This window comes from Coregonus lavaretus (assembly GCF_964263955.1).
Source record: "Coregonus lavaretus genome assembly, chromosome: 4".
Classification (NCBI taxonomy): domain Eukaryota; kingdom Metazoa; phylum Chordata; class Actinopteri; order Salmoniformes; family Salmonidae; genus Coregonus; species Coregonus lavaretus.
This window is the reverse complement of record NC_139991.1, coordinates 78614677-78631226: the sequence shown is the minus strand read 5'-3', so window position 1 is coordinate 78631226 and position 16550 is coordinate 78614677. Positions and strand designations below refer to the sequence as shown.

The 16550-nt window shown below is 46.9% G+C and overlaps 1 pseudogene across 1 annotated transcript in view; it reads left to right on the top strand.

Annotated features, from left to right (window-relative positions):
- Positions 1–16550, top strand: part of LOC311127551 (muscle, skeletal receptor tyrosine protein kinase-like) — a 78548-nt pseudogene that overhangs the window by 39834 nt on the left and 22164 nt on the right. Inside the window, exons 7-8 of the transcript in view lie at positions 11172–11331; positions 15893–16184. The product of the transcript in view is annotated as a muscle, skeletal receptor tyrosine protein kinase-like (transcript). The remainder of the gene's footprint in view (positions 1–11171; positions 11332–15892; positions 16185–16550) is intronic.

Sequence of the window (16550 nt, the reverse complement as noted above, 5' to 3'; positions counted from 1 at the left end):
TACCTGGAGTACTTCTCCTGTCTTATCCAGTGTCCTGTGTGAATTTAAGTATGCTCTCTCTAATTCTCTCGTTCTCTCTTTCTCTCTGAGAACCTGAGCCCTAGGACCATACGTCAGGACTACCGGGCATGATGACACCTTGCTGTCCCCAGTCCGCCTGGCCTTGCTGCTATTCCAGTTTCAACTGTTCTGCCTGCGGCTACGAAACCCCTACCTGTCCCAGACCTGCTGTTTTCAACTCTTAATGATCGGCTATGAAAAGCCAACTGAGAGACCTGAGCCCTAGGACCATACGTCGGGACTACCGGCCGTGGTGACTCCTTGCTGTCCCCAGTCCGCCTGGCCTTGCTGCTATTCCAGTTTCAACTGTTCTGCCTGCGGTTATGGAACCCCTACCTGTCCCAGACCTGCTGTTTTCAACTCTTAATGATCGGCTATGAAAAGCCAACTGAGATTTATTCCTGATTATTATTTGACCATGCTTGTCACTTATGAACATTTTTGAACATCTTGGCATGGTTCTGTTATAATCTCCACCCGGCACAGCCAGAAGAGGACTGGCCACCCCTCATAGCCTGGTTCCTCTCTAGGTTTCTTCCTAGGTTTTCGCCTTTCTAGGGAGTTTTTCCTAGCCACCGTGCTTCTACACCTGCATTACTAGCTGTTTGGGGTTTTAGGCTGGGTTTCTGTACAGCACTTCGAGATATTAGCTGATGTAAGAAGGGCTATATAAAATAAAATTGATTGATTGATTGATTGGTTTTGGGAATTAAGTCGTAAGTTTCCTGACTGGTAAAACAGATTTTTTTTTAAAACGTTCTGAGAACTAAAGTGAAAATTGTGCCTGTTCTGGTAACGTTCATTTTTATATTGCATGGAGGTTCTGAGAACGTTTTACTCTGGTTCCTGGGAGGTTTTATTAATGCTCTGAGAACAGAAATCTGTTATTTTTAGGTTTTTGAATAACTTCCTTAAACATTTTACTGAATGTTTCAATAAGACTGTTAATAACACTGCTAGCTTATTTGGGGTTACTTTTTTGAAGCAGAGATAGGACACATGGAAATTAATTTCCTTAGGCATTAATCATGCAAACCCATTTCTTTTTTATTGTGACACATCATCAAACCTATCATCTTCCGTTCTCTATCTATGTAATTAGTCCACTGCGCCACCAGGATGGACCTAGCATGCCATGTTTTTTAACTCATACAAAGCTGTTCATTTTTGACTATTCAAACATACCCCATTTCAAAGGAAACAAGCACTCATTTAGATCAGGTGTGGCCAGTTAGTGGGCTCGGCCAAAACACCTGAACACACTTAACAAGATAGAGGATTGAGAGAGTTTTGTTGAGGCTGAGAACGGAATGTATATGTTTTTAAATAACATTCTTAGAACATTCTCTGAACATTACTAAAGTTTTCTTGTGGGGTATGGAAAGTTTTCTTAATGCTCTCAGAACAATTTGAGAACATTACTTTAAATAGAACCATGACGAAACCTGTAGGAAATGTTATGTTGATGTACTGAATTTCCCACAGGAGAACGAATGTTTCTTAATTTTCTCTGAACTATTTGAGAACATTCCCAATTTCAATCCAGTTGAATAACCTTCCTAGAACATTAACAAAATGTTAATTAATAATAATAATAATAATAATAATTAATTAAATGTAACCATGCTGGAACTTTTAGGAAATGTTCTGTTAAAGTAATGAAATACCAAGATTTTTGTAAAAAAAATTGTGAAATTCCTTAAATGTGCTAAGAATGTTCGAAAGCCAAGCAACTATCCTGCACCATTCCCAGAACGTTGTGGGAAGGTTGTATGCTAAATAACCATAGGACAACCACACTCTCACCAAGCTGGTCCTCTGTAGCTCAGCTGGTAGAGCACGGCGCTTGTAACGCCAAGGTAGTGGGTTCAATCCCCGGGACCACCCATACACAAAAAAAATGTATGCACGCATGACTGTAAGTCGCTTTGGATAAAAGCGTCTGCTAAATGGCATATTATTATTATTATAAGCTCTAAGAAACATATGGTTCTCAGAACATTATGTGCTAGCTGGGAGCGCACTACTTTTGACCAAAGCTGGGAATATATAGGGAATAGGGTGCCATTTGGGACATGCTGTAAGTCTGCAGGCTGTACAGGCTGTGGGTGATAATTAATGGTCTCCGCAGCTGAACTGCTGAAATGTGTGTCGGAAGTAGTTAGATGAAATCAGGTAGGTCTTAAGGAAGGTGATCGAGGAACCATGTTACTCAGTAAGGCTACAGTAGTCTACTGTTCCACAACATGACCTCGTCTCTGGAGAAACAGACAGACAGACAGACAGACAGACAGACAGACAGACAGACAGACAGACAGACAGACAGACAGACAGACAGACAGACAGACAGGCAGGCAGGCAGGCAGGCAGGCAGGCAGGCAGGCAGGCAGGCAGGCAGGCAGGCAGGCAGGCAGGCAGGCAGGCAGGCAGGCAGGCAGACAGACAGACAGACAGACAGACAGACAGACAGACAGACAGACAGACAGACAGACAGGCATTCAGTCTAAGCATAGCTGTGTCCATAACTATTGTATCGCTGAATAATACTTATGTATATATACAGTACCAGTCAAAAGTTTGGACACACCTACTCATTCAAGGGTTTTTCTTTATTTTTTACTATTTTCTACATTGTAGAATAATAGTGAAGACATCAACACTATGAAATAACACAGATGGAATCATGTAGTAACCAAAAAAGTGTTAAACAAATCAAAATATATTTAAGATTTTAGATTCTTAAAAGTAGCAACCCTTTGCACACTCTTGGCATTCTCTCAACCAGCTTCATGAGGAATGCTTTTCCAACAGTCTTGAAGAAGTTCCCACATATGCTGAGCACTTGTTGGCTGCATTTCCTTCACTATGTGGTCCAACTCATCCCAAACCATCTCAATTGGGTTGAGATCGGGTGATTGTGGAGGCAAGGTCATCTGATGCAGCACTCCATCACTCTCCTTCTTGGTCAAATAGCCCTTACACAGCCTGGAGGTGTGTTGGGTCATTGTCCTGTTGAAAAACAAATGATAGTCCCAATAAGCCCAAACCAGATGGGATGGCGTATCGCTGCAGAATGCTGTGGTAGCCATGCTGATTAAGTGTGCCTTGAATTCTAAATAAATCACAGACAGTGTCACCAGCAAAGCACCCCCACACCATCACACCTCCTCCTCCATTCTTCACGGTGGGAACCACACATGTGGAGATCATCTGTTCACCTACTCTGTCTCACAAAGACACGGCGTTTGGAACCACACATCTCAAATTTGGCCTCATCAGACCAAAGGACAGATTTACACTGGTCTAATGTCCATTGCTCATGTTTCTTGGTCCAAGCAAGTCTCTTCTTCTTATTGGTGTCCTTTAGTAGTGGTTTCTTTGCAGCAGTTCGACCATGAAGGCCTGGTTCACACAGTCTCCTCTGAACAGTTGATGTTGAGATGTGTCTGTTACTTGAACTCTGTGAAGCATTTATTTGGGCTGCATTTTCTGCAGCAGAGGTAACTCTTGGTCTTCCTTTCCTGTGGCAGTCCTCATGAGAGACAGTTTCATCATAGCGCTTGATGGTTTTTGCGACTGCACTTGAAGAAATGTTCCGGATTGACTGACCTTCATGTCTTAAAGTAATGATGGACTGTCGTTTCTCTTTGCTTATTTGAGCTGTTCTTACCATAATATGGACTTGGTATTTTACCAAATAGGGCTATCTTCTCTATACCCCACCAAGGCACACCTGTTAATTGAAATGCATTCCAGGTGACTACCTCATGAAGCTGGTTGAAAGAATGCCAAGAGTGTGCAAAGCTGTCATCAAGGCAAAGGGTGGTACTTTGAAGAATCTAAAATCTAAAATATATTTTGATTTGTTTAACACCTTTTTGGTTACTACATGATTCTATGTATGTGTTATTTCATAGCTTTGATGTCTTCACTATTATTCTACAGTCGTGGTCAAAAGTTTTGAGAAGTATTGATCTTCACAAAGTTTGCTGCTTCAGTGTTATGAGATATTTTTGTCAGATGTTACTATGGTATACTGAAGTATAATTACAAGCATTCCATAAGTGTCAAAGGCTTTTATTGACAATTACATGAAGTTTATGCAAAGGGTCAATATTTGCAGTGTTGACCCTTCTTTTTCAAGACCTCTGCAATCCGCCCTGGCATGCTGTCAATTAACTTCTGGGCCACATCCTGACTGATGGCAGCCCATTCTTGCATAATCAATGCTTGGAGTTTGTCAGAATTTGTGGGTTTTTGTTTGTCCACCCGCCACTTGAGGATCGACCACAAGTTCTCAATGGGATTAAGGTCTGGGGAGTTTCCTGGCCATGGACCCAAAATGTTGATGTTTTGTTCCCTGAGCCACTTAGTTATCACTTTTGCCTTAAGGCAAGGTGCTCCATCATGCTGGAAAAGGCATTGGTCGTCACCAAACTGTTCTTGGATGGTTGGGAGAAGTTGCTCTCGGAGGATGTGTTGGTACCATTCTTTATTCATGGCTGTGTTCTTAGGCAAAATTGTGAGTGAGCCCACTCCCTTGGCTGAGAAGCAACCCCACACATGAATGGTCTCAGGATGCTTTACTGTTGGCATGACACAGGACTGATGGTAGCGCTCACCTAGTCTTCTCCGGACAAGGTGTTTTCCGGCTGCCCCAAACAATCGGAAAGGGGATTCATCAGAGAAAATGACTTTACCCCAGTCCTCAGCAGTCCAATCCCTGTACCTTTTGCAGAATATCAGTCTGTCCCTGATGTTTTTTCTGGAGAGAAGTGGCTTCTTTGTTGCCCTTCTTGACACCAGGCCATCCTCCAAAAGTCTTCGCCTCACTGTGCGTGCAGATGCACTCACATCTGCCTGCTGCCATTCCTGAGCAAGCTCTGCTCTGGTGGTGCCCCGATCCCGCAGCTGAATCAAATTTAGGAGACGGTCCTGGCGCTTGCTGGACTTTCTTGGGCGCCCTGACGCCTTCTTCACAACAATTGAACCTCTCTCCTTTATGTTCTTGATGATCCGATAAATGGTTGATTTAGGTGCAATCTTACTAGCAGCAATATCCTTGTCTGTGAAGCCCTTTTTGTGCAAAGCAATGATGACGGCACGTGTTTCCTTGCAGGTAACCATGGTTAACAGAGGAAGAACAATGATTTCAAGCACCACCCTCCTTTTAAAGCTTCCAGTCTGTTATTCTAACTCAATCAGCATGACAGAGTGATCTCCAGCCTTGTCCTCGTCAACACTCTCACCTGTGTTAACGAGAGAATCACTGACATGATGGCAGCTGGTCCTTTTCTGGCAGGGCTGAAATGCAGTGGAAATGTGTTTTTGGGATTAAGTTCATTTTCATGGCAAAGAGGGACTTTGCAATTAATTGCAATTCATCTGATCACTCTTCATGACATTCTGGAGTATATGCAAATTGCCATCCTCAAAACTGAGGCAGCAGACTTTGTGAAAATTAGTATTAACGTCGTTCTCAAAACGTTTGACCATGACTGTACAATATAGAAAATAGTACAAATAAAGTAAAACCCTGGAATGAGTAGGTGTGTCCAAACCTTTGGCTGGTAGTGTATATATTCATTTTTTTTTTACTGCTCACTGTCACGCCCTGGCTCTGGGACTCTGTTATGTTGAGCCAGGGTGTGTTGTTTCTATGTGTTTTGTGTTCTAGGTTGATTATCTAGCTCATGTGTTTCTGTGTTGGCCGGGGTGGTTCTCAATCAGAGGCAACGAGTATCAGCTGTTGCTTGTTGTCTCTGATTGGGAACCATACTTAGGCAGCCTGTTTTCCACAGTGTTTGTGGGATCTTGTTCCGTGTTGGTTTTGTATTGTAACCAAGGACTTTTTTTTTGTATTGTAACCAAGTTATCGTTTTGTTCGTGTGGTGAATTTAAATAAAAGTATGTTCACTTATCACGCTGCGCATTGGTACACTGTGTTCGACGATCGTGACAGAAGATCCCAGCATAACTGGACCAAGCAGCGTGTCCAGGAGCCAACGCCAGAGGTGAATCTAATGGATGTCCACCTCGACTGGGTCAAGCAGCGTGTCCAGGAGCCAACGCCAGAGAGGACTCTAATGGATATCAACCTCGACTGGGTCAAGCCGCGTGAGGAGGAGAGAGGTTGGACTTGGGAGCAGAGGCTGGAGAGTCTGGCGAGAGCCATGGAGGCCATAGCCACGGGGGAGAGATGAACCCAATACATTTTTAGGGGGGGGCTCACACCGTGGACGACGGGACTGCTGGAGGCAGATAAGGGGCGAGTTAGTGGACGAGGAGAGAAGGCCACCGGGTTACGGGAGCCATTGGCGAGTAGAGGGAGGGAAAATGTAGAGGCACGGCGAGAGGTACTGAGGTGTGTTGCCAGTCCGGTCCGGCCCGTTCCTGATCCCCGGGTAAGGCCAGAGGTGTGTGTTCCCAGTGCGGTCCGGCCTGTTCCTGTCCCTCGTACCAAGCCTGTAGTACGCGTTGCCAGCCCGGCCCGGCCTGTTCCTGCTCCCCGCACCAAGCCAATGCTGCGCATCGCCAGCCCGGCCCGGCCTGTTCCTGCTCCCCGCACCAAGCCAATGGTGCGCGTCGCCAGCCCGGCCCGGCCTGTTCCTGCTCCCCGCACCAAGCCTGTAGTGCGCTTCGTCAGCCCGGTTCGGCCCGTCCCTGCTCCCCGCACCAAGCCTGTGGTGTGCGTCGTCAGCCCGGTCCGGCCCGTTCCTGCTCCCCGCACCAAGCCTGTGGTGCACGTCGTCAGTCCGGCACAGCCCGTGCCTGGGTCACCGGTGCCTGGTCAGGTACCGGTCAGCTGCTCCACATCGGAGCCTAAGCAATCCGCTCCACCGATGTCCAGTCCAGCTCCAGCCAGCGGGGCCAGACCGGACCAGGGGCGCTACGGAGGGTGTTGGTCAAGCCCGGAGCCGGAACCGCCTCCAAGGAGGAATGCCCTCCCCTGTTCGGTTTATGTTTGGCGCGGTCGCAGTCCGCGCCTTTGGGGGGGGTACTGTCACGCCCTGGCTCTGGGACTCTGTTATGTTGAGCCAGGGTGTGTTGTTTCTATGTGTTTTGTGTTCTAGGTTATTTATCTAGCTCATGTGTTTCTGTGTTGGCCGGGGTGGTTCTCAATCAGAGGCAACGAGTATCAGCTGTTGCTTGTTGTCTCTGATTGGGAACCATACTTAGGCAGCCTGTTTTCCACAGTGTTTTGTGGGATCTTGTTCCGTGTTGGTTTTGTATTGTAACCAAGGACTTCACGTTATCGTTTTGTTTCGTGTGGAATAAAATAAGTATGTTCACTCATCACGCTGCGCATTGGTCCACTGTGTTCGACGATTTTGACACTCACATTGTATGCTCTCAATTCATGTCTCATGGACAGTATGTGCTGATATTCTATGCCTGTTGTAATTGTCAAGCCATCGTGTCTGAGATTTTGTAGTTATATCCGTGCAACTCCGATACTAACTCGTTGCGGTCGGCCATGTAGTGAAGCTGCTCCTCTGGAAAGACATGCTGTATAAAGACGTGGGAAAACAGAGTCACATTAAGTCTTTATAGCATGGCTACGTCCCAAATGGCACCATATTTCCTTTACAGTGTACTACTTTTGACCAGGACCAATAGGGGCACTATATAGGGAATAGGGTATCATTTGGGATGCACAATGCTGTAAATACATGATGTGGCTTTGGCTAGGTCTTTGGCTAGGTCTTTGGCTAGGTCTTTGGCTAGGTCTTTGGCTAGGTCTTTGGCTAGGTCTTTGGCTAGGTCTTTGGCTAGGTCTTTGGCTAGGTCTTTGGCTTGGTCTTTGGCTAGGTCTTTGGCTAGGTCTTTGGCTAGGTCTTTGGCTAGGTCTTTGGCTAGGTCTTTGGCTAGGTCTTTGGCTAGGTCTTTGGCTAGGTCTTTGGCTAGGTCTTTGGCTAGGTCTTTGGCTAGGTCTTTGGCTAGGTCTTTGGCTAGGTCTTTGGCTAGGTCTTTGGCTAGGTCTTTGGCTAGGTCTTTGGCTAGGTCTTTGGCTAGGTCTGGAAAGCAGTTAGTGTGCTGTAGCTGTAACTGACTCTAGGAGGACCTGGTGTAGTGATTTAGATGACTCTGTGGGACACCAGGCTTTTTAACCAGGTCTAGTGATTTAGATGACTCTGTGGGACACCAGGCTTTTAACCTGGTCTAGTGATTTAGATGACTCTGTGGGACACCAGGCTTTTTGGACCTGGGGTAGTGATTTAGATGACTCTGTGGGACACCAGGCTTTTAACCTGGTCTAGTGATTTAGATGGCTCTGTGGGACACCAGGCTTTTTGGACCTGGGGTAGTGATTTAGATGACTCTGTGGGACACCAGGCTTTTTAACCTGGTCTAGTGATTTAGATGACTCTGTGGGACATCAGGCTTTTTGGACCTGGGGTAGTGATTTAGATGACTCTGTGGGACACCAGGCTTTTAATCTGGTCTAGTGATTTAGATGACTCTGTGGGACACCAGGCTTTTTGGACCTGGGGTAGTGATTTAGATGACTGTGGGACACCAGGCTTTTTAACCTGGTCTAGTGATTTAGATGACTCTGTGGGACACCAGGCTTTTTAACCTGGTGTAGTGATTTAGATGACTCTGTGGGACACAAGGCTTTTTGGACCTGCTGTAGTGATTTAGATGACTCTGTGGACACCGGGCTTTTTGAACATGGTGTAGTGATTTAGATGACTCTGTGGGACACCAGGCTTTTTGGACCTGGGGTAGTGATTTAGATGACTGTGGGACACCAGGCTTTTTAACCTGGTCTAGTGATTTAGATGACTCTGTGGGACACCGGGCTTTTTGGACCTGGGGTAGTGATTTAGATGACTCTGTGGGACACCAGGCTTTTAACCTGGTCTAGTGATTTAGATGACTCTGTGGGACACCAGGCTTTTTGGACCTGGGGTAGTGATTTAGATGACTGTGGGACACCAGGCTTTTTAACCTGGTCTAGTGATTTAGATGACTCTGTGGGACACCAGGCTGTTTAACCTGGTGTAGTGATTTAGATGACTGTGGGACACCAGGCTTTTTAACCTGGTCTAGTGATTTAGATGACTCTGTGGGACACCAGGCTTTTTAACCTGGTCTAGTGATTTAGATGACTCTGTGGGACACCAGGCTTTTTGGACCTGGTGTAGTGATTTAGATGACTCTGTGGGACACCAGGCTTTTTAACCTGGTGTAGTGATTTAGATGACTCTGTGGGACACAAGGCTTTTTGGACCTGCTGTAGTGATTTAGATGACTCTGTGGACACCGGGCTTTTTGAACATGGTGTAGTGATTTAGATGACTCTGTGGACACCGGGCTTTTTGGACCTGGTGTAGTGATTTAGATGACTCTGTGGGACATCAGGATTTTTGGACCTGGTCTAGTGATTTAGATGACTCTGTGGACACCGGGCTTTTTGAACATGGTGTAGTGATTTAGATGACACTGTGGGACACCGGGCTTTTTAACCAGGTCTAGTGATTTAGATCACTCTGTGGGACACCGGGCTTTTTAACCAGGTCTAGTGATTTAGATGACTCTGTGGGACACCGGGCTTTTTAACCTGGTCTAGTGATTTAGATGACTCTGTGGGACACAAGGCTTTTTAACCTGCTGTAGTGATTTAGATGACTCTGTGGGACACAAGGCTTTTTAACCTGGTGTAGTGATTTAGATGACTCTGTGGGACACCAGGCTGTTTAACCTGGTCTAGTGATTTAGATGACTCTGTGGGACACTGGGCTTTTCACTGCTATAAACAGTCATTAATTTCCTTTAGTCAGATTGACCTCCAGGTCTAAAAGCAGCCGTGTGAGCGACGCATCAAATATAGACATTTGAACTCAGCACTTTAACTGATTGATATCACAGAGAGGGTACTGGGTTCTTACAACCACTGTTTTGATCCATACCGTAGGAAGCAGAACCACAGTTACGTTACGTGCATCACGTGATGACAGAAGGTTTTATTTCAATCAGTTGGACATCAATAAAGTTCCAATAGAAAGATTGACATTAATTTTATCACACGCACATGCACACCACAGGAGGTTGGTGCCACCTTAATTGGGGAGGACGGGCTCGTGGTAACGGCTGGCGCGGAGTAGGGGAGGACGGGCTCGTGGTAACGGCTGGAGCGGAGTAGGGGAGGACAGGCTCGTGGTAACGGCTGGAGCGGAGTAGGGGAGGACGGGCTCGTGGTAACGGCTGGAGAGGAGTAGTGGAGGACGGGCTCGTGGTAACGGCTGGAGCGGAGTAGGGGAGGACAGGCTCGTGGTAACGGCTGGAGCGGAGTAGGGGAGGACGGGCTCATGGTAACGGCTGGAGCGGAGTAGGGGAGGACAGGCTCGTGGTAACGGCTGGAGCGGAGTAGGGGAGGAGAGGCTCGTGGTAACGGCTGGAGCGGAGTAGGGGAGGACAGGCTCGTGGTAACGGCTGGAGCGGAGTAGGGGAGGACAGGCTCGTGGTAATGGCTGGAGCAGACTGGGGGAGGACAGGCTCGTGGTAACGGCTGGAGCAGAACTACACCCACTACTGGCTACCTCGACCCTGTTAGAGCACATTCATGTCCTGGTCTCCTCAACGACGTTGTTTCAGTGGGGAGGTTGGTGGCACCTTAATTGGGGAGGACAGGCTCATGGTAACGGCTGGAGCGGAGTAGGGGAGGACGGGCTCGTGGTAACGGCTGGAGCAGAACTACACCCACTACTGGCTACCTCGACCCTGTTAGAGCACATTCATGTCCTGGTCTCCTCAACGACGTTGTTTCAGTGGGGAGGTTGGTGGCACCTTAATTGGGGAGGACGGGCTCGTGGTAACGGCTGGAGCGGAGTAGGTGGAAGGGTATCAAATACATCAAACACATGGTTTCCATGGTTTCCATGTGCTCCATTTCTACCATTATCATGAGCCGTCCTCCCCTCAGCAGCCTCCACTGATGCACACACACACACACACACACACACACACACACACACACACACACACACACACACACACACACACACACACACACACACACACACACACACACACACACACACACACACACACACACACTCACACACAGTCCTCTAAAGTGTATCTATCTTGTGTTATTCCATCAGGTTTCGGGTGGCTCTGTGGAGGAGACGTTAGTAGGGGAAGTGATCCTGTCTGTATTACACGTCACGGTGACTAAACCTGCTCGCTACACCTGTCTGGCCTCCAACAGACACAGCGCTGGGGCCAAATCTGCTAAATCTTCAGCCGGAGTCACTGTCCAAGGTAGGCCCCGATCGCCCCCTTTGAACGGCACCCTGTTCCCTATCAGCCTCTCCATACACTGCTTTTGACTATTGGCAATAGCACGTATCTACATACCCTGTGTTTTAGAAGAAGGTGCTGTTTACCCAGTGTGTTGGTTTGAACTCTGCTGTGTTTTGCTAGCTGCTCTGAGTCTGTGGTGTGTCTCCTAGTTAGCTCTGGTATTTCTACTCCCTCACTCCCCATTGGATCACTGTTTCACCTCAAAGACTCCCAGCCTGACTCCAACCTCAATCAGCACAATTATACAGGACTGTAGTAGACCGGACTATGTTACCAAGGCAGCAAAAACCCAGTTTAATCTCAGTAAAAGCTGCAGAAAATGCATTTGTTTGATTTGAAATAAAATAGTTTGTTATCGCTCTTCAGCCCAGAACCTCAGTGACCACAGCCAGGCCCTCTGCATGGGGTCAACAATGTAAGGCTGTAGCTAACGCACGCACGCACGCACGCACGCACGCACGCACGCACGCACGCACGCACGCACGCATACACACACACACGCCTCCCTGGACTCCTCACTACTATGATCTGACCACAACAGCAGCTTGTTCTCCCTGCTCAGTGAAAACAATGAGTAGCTGTCTGCTCTCCTTACAGAGAAACAATGGATCAATAACCTGTGTTTATCTGTTCCTACTGGGTCCTGCTCTGCTGCTGGTCAATGGATCAATAACCAGTGTTTATCTGTTGTCCTGGGTCCTGCTCTGCTGCTGGTGAATGGATCAATAACCTGTGTTTATCTGTTCCTACTGGGTCCTGCTCTGCTGCTGGTCAATGGATCAATAACCTGTGTTTATCTGTTCTTAATGGGTCCTGCTCTGCTGCTGGTCAATGGATCAATAACCTGTGTTTATCTGTTCCTACTGGGTCCTGCTCTGCTGCTGGTCAATGGATCAATAACCAGTGTTTATCTGTTGTCCTGGGTCCTGCTCTGCTGCTGGTCAATGGATCAATAACCTGTGTTTATCTGTTCCTACTGGGTCCTGCTCTGCTGCTGGTCAATGGATCAATAACCTGTGTTTATCTGTTCCTACTGGGTCCTGCTCTGCTGCTGGTCAATGGATCAATAACCTGTGTTTATCTGTTCCTACTGGGTCCTGCTCTGCTGCTGGTCAATGGATCAATAACCTGTGTTTATCTGTTCCTACTGGGTCCTGCTCTGCTGCTGGTCAATGGATCAATAACCTGTGTTTATCTGTTCCTCCTGGGTCCTGCTCTGCTGCTGGTCAATGGATCAATAACCTGTGTTTATCTGTTGTCCTGGGTCCTGCTCTGCTGCTGGTGAATGGATCAATAACCTGTGTTTATCTGTTCCTACTGGGTCCTGCTCTGCTGCTGGTCAATGGATCAATAACCTGTGTTTATCTGTTCTTAATGGGTCCTGCTCTGCTGCTGGTCAATGGATCAATAACCTGTGTTTATCTGTTCCTACTGGGTCCTGCTCTGCTGCTGGTCAATGGATCAATAACCAGTGTTTATCTGTTGTCCTGGGTCCTGCTCTGCTGCTGGTCAATGGATCAATAACCTGTGTTTATCTGTTCCTACTGGGTCCTGCTCTGCTGCTGGTCAATGGATCAATAACCTGTGTTTATCTGTTCCTACTGGGTCCTGCTCTGCTGCTGGTCAATGGATCAATAACCTGTGTTTATCTGTTCCTACTGGGTCCTGCTCTGCTGCTGGTCAATGGATCAATAACCTGTGTTTATCTGTTCCTACTGGGTCCTGCTCTGCTGCTGGTCAATGGATCAATAACCTGTGTTTATCTGTTCCTCCTGGGTCCTGCTCTGCTGCTGGTCAATGGATCAATAACCTGTGTTTATCTGTTCCTACTGGGTCCTGCTCTGCTGCTGGTCAATGGATCAATAACCTGTGTTTATCTGTTCCTACTGGGTCCTGCTCTGCTGCTGGTCAATGGATCAATAACCTGTGTTTATCTGTTCGTACTGGGTCCTGCTCTGCTGCTGGTCAATGGATCAATAACCTGTGTTTATCTGTTGTCCTGGGTCCTGCTCTGCTGCTGGTCAATGGATCAATAACCTGTGTTTATCTGTTCCTACTGGGTCCTGCTCTGCTGCTGGTCAATGGATCAATAACCTGTGTTTATCTGTTCCTACTGGGTCCTGCTCTGCTGCTGGTCAATGGATCAATAACCTGTGTTTATCTGTTCCTACTGGGTCCTGCTCTGCTGCTGGTCAATGGATCAATAACCTGTGTTTATCTGTTCCTACTGGGTCCTGGTCTGCTGCTGGTCAATGGATCAATAACCTGTGTTTATCTGTTCCTACTGGGTCCTGCTCTGCTGCTGGTCAATGGATCAATAACCTGTGTTTATCTATTTCTACTGGGTCCTGCTCTGCTGCTGGTCAATGGATCAATAACCTGTGTTTATCTGTTCCTACTGGGTCCTGCTCTGCTGCTGGTCAATGGATCAATAACCTGTGTTTATCTGTTCCTACTGGGTCCTGCTCTGCTGCTGGTCAATGGATCAATAACCTGTGTTTATCTGTTCCTACTGGGTCCTGCTCTGCTGCTGGTCAATGGATCAATAACCTGTGTTTATCTGTTCCTACTGGGTCCTGCTCTGCTGCTGGTCAATGGATCAATAACCTGTGTTTATCTGTTCCTACTGGGTCCTGCTCTGCTGCTGGTCAATGGATCAATAACCTGTGTTTATCTGTTCCTACTGGGTCCTGCTCTGCTGCTGGTCAATGGATCAATAACCTGTGTTTATCTGTTCCTACTGGGTCCTGCTCTGCTGCTGGTCAATGGATCAATAACCTGTGTTTATCTGTTCCTACTGGGTCCTGCTCTGCTGCTGGTCAATGGATCAATAACCTGTGTTTATCTGTTCCTACTGGGTCCTGCTCTGCTGCTGGTCAATGGATCAATAACCTGTGTTTATCTGTTCCTACTGGGTCCTGCTCTGCTGCTGGTCAATGGATCAATAACCTGTGTTTATCTGTTCCTACTGGGTCCTGCTCTGCTGCTGGTCAATGGATCAATAACCTGTGTTTATCTGTTCCTACTGGGTCCTGCTCTGCTGCTGGTCAATGGATCAATAACCTGTGTTTATCTGTTCCTACTGGGTCCTGCTCTGCTGCTGGTCAATGGATCAATAACCTGTGTTTATCTGTTGTCCTGGGTCCTGCTCTGCTGCTGGTCAATGGATCAATAACCTGTGTTTATCTGTTCCTACTGGGTCCTGCTCTGCTGCTGGTCAATGGATCAATAACCTGTGTTTATCTGTTCCTACTGGGTCCTGCTCTGCTGCTGGTCAATGGATCAATAACCTGTGTTTATCTGTTCCTACTGGGTCCTGCTCTGCTGCTGGTCAATGGATCAATAACCTGTGTTTATCTGTTCCTACTGGGTCCTGCTCTGCTGCTGGTCAATGGATCAATAACCTGTGTTTATCTGTTCCTACTGGGTCCTGCTCTGCTGCTGGTCAATGGATCATTAACCTGTGTTCATCTGTTCCTACTGGGTCCTGCTCTGCTGCTGGTCAATGGATCCTGTCTCTTCCCTGTAGAGTGGAGGTAAGACTGACTCTCCTCTCCTATAGGCTGTTAATACAGGATGTATAGGCTGTTTGTATGTGTTAATACAGGTTGTATAGGCTGTTTGTTGTGTTAATACAGGTTGTATAGGCTGTTTGTGTTAATACAGGATGTATAGGGTGTTTGTGTTAATACAGGTTGTATAGGGTGTTTGTTGTGTTAATACAGGTTGTATAGGGTGTTTGTTGTGTTAATACAGGTTGTATAGGGTGTTTGTTGTGTTAATACAGGATGTATAGGGTGTTTGTGTTAATACAGGATGTGTAGGGTGTTTGTTGTGTTAATACAGGTTGTATAGGGTGTTTGTTGTGTTAATACAAATAATTTTCTAATACTTATTTAAAATACTATTTTCACATAGCTGGGTTAAATGCATGGGAGTGTATTTGAGTCAGTGTATTTTAGTATTTCCAATACTGAACTACTTGTCTTTTCAAAAAAAAATATCTAAATAGTTACTTCCAAATGTGTTTGGAAGTAATTGAAATACCATAAATAGTATTTGAAACCTGGTCTGATGTTGTCTATATGTTGCAGGTTATATAAGAGGTGTGCACGGTATTGTAGTGTTGTGATGCGTGATTTGAAGGAGTCAGGCGCCGGAGGGTAAATCACAGAATACAGAGATTATTCCGGAATACAGAGTAACCAGTCCAGTGCGCAAAACAGGCGCACTGGAACAAACATGCACACGGGGAAAATACCCCAGCAATACAAAATACTCAGCTCAACCAAGCTACTAATCCTCACAATGAACAATCACCCACAAGGACAAGGGGGGCAGAGGGAACACTTAAACACATACTAATGAGGGGAATATGAACCAGGTGTGTGTATTTGACAAGACAAGACAAATGGAGTGATGAGATGAGGAGCGGCAGTGGCTAGAAGGCCGGTGACGGCGAACGCCGAAGCCTGCCCGAACCAGGAGAGGAGGCAGCTTCGGATGAAGTCGTGACCAGTATATAATATGTTGTTTATGTGTTACAGGCTGTATAAAGGAAGTGCTGGTTATTGCAGTGCATACCGTGGTGACGTGTGTCGAGGCGTGTTACGGAGCGATGCGCTGGTCTTCTTTAACTCCTCCCTCAACGACCCCGAGGACACTCAGGAGTTCCTGGCTCAGAGGGCCTGGGCGGAGCTCGACGGACTGGGCATGCTCTGTAGCCCTGCTGCCCACTCCCTGCTCTGTCATCTCTCCTTCCAGGACTGCAACCCTTCTGACCTGGGACCTTCTCCTAAACCAGTCTGCAGGTAACCCCTCTGACCTGGGACCTGCTCATAAACCAGTCTGCAGGTAACCCTTCTGACCTGGGACCTGCTCCTAAACCAGTCTGCAGGTAACCCCTCTGACCTGGGACCTGCTCATAAACCAGTCTGCAGGTAACCCCTCTGACCTGGGACCTGCTTTTAAACCAGTCTGCAGGCAACTCTGCTGGAATTGTATATTTGAGATTGTGTCTTAGACAGCATGCTCATTCAATAACTTTGCAGTAGAAATGCATTGCAGTGTAAATGCTAGATGATCTAGGAAAGTCATTATTGTATAGCCCATGTAGAACACACAGATGGGTGTTGGCTTTGGCTTTGGGATTGTCTGTTCCATGTTGTCAGGGTTGG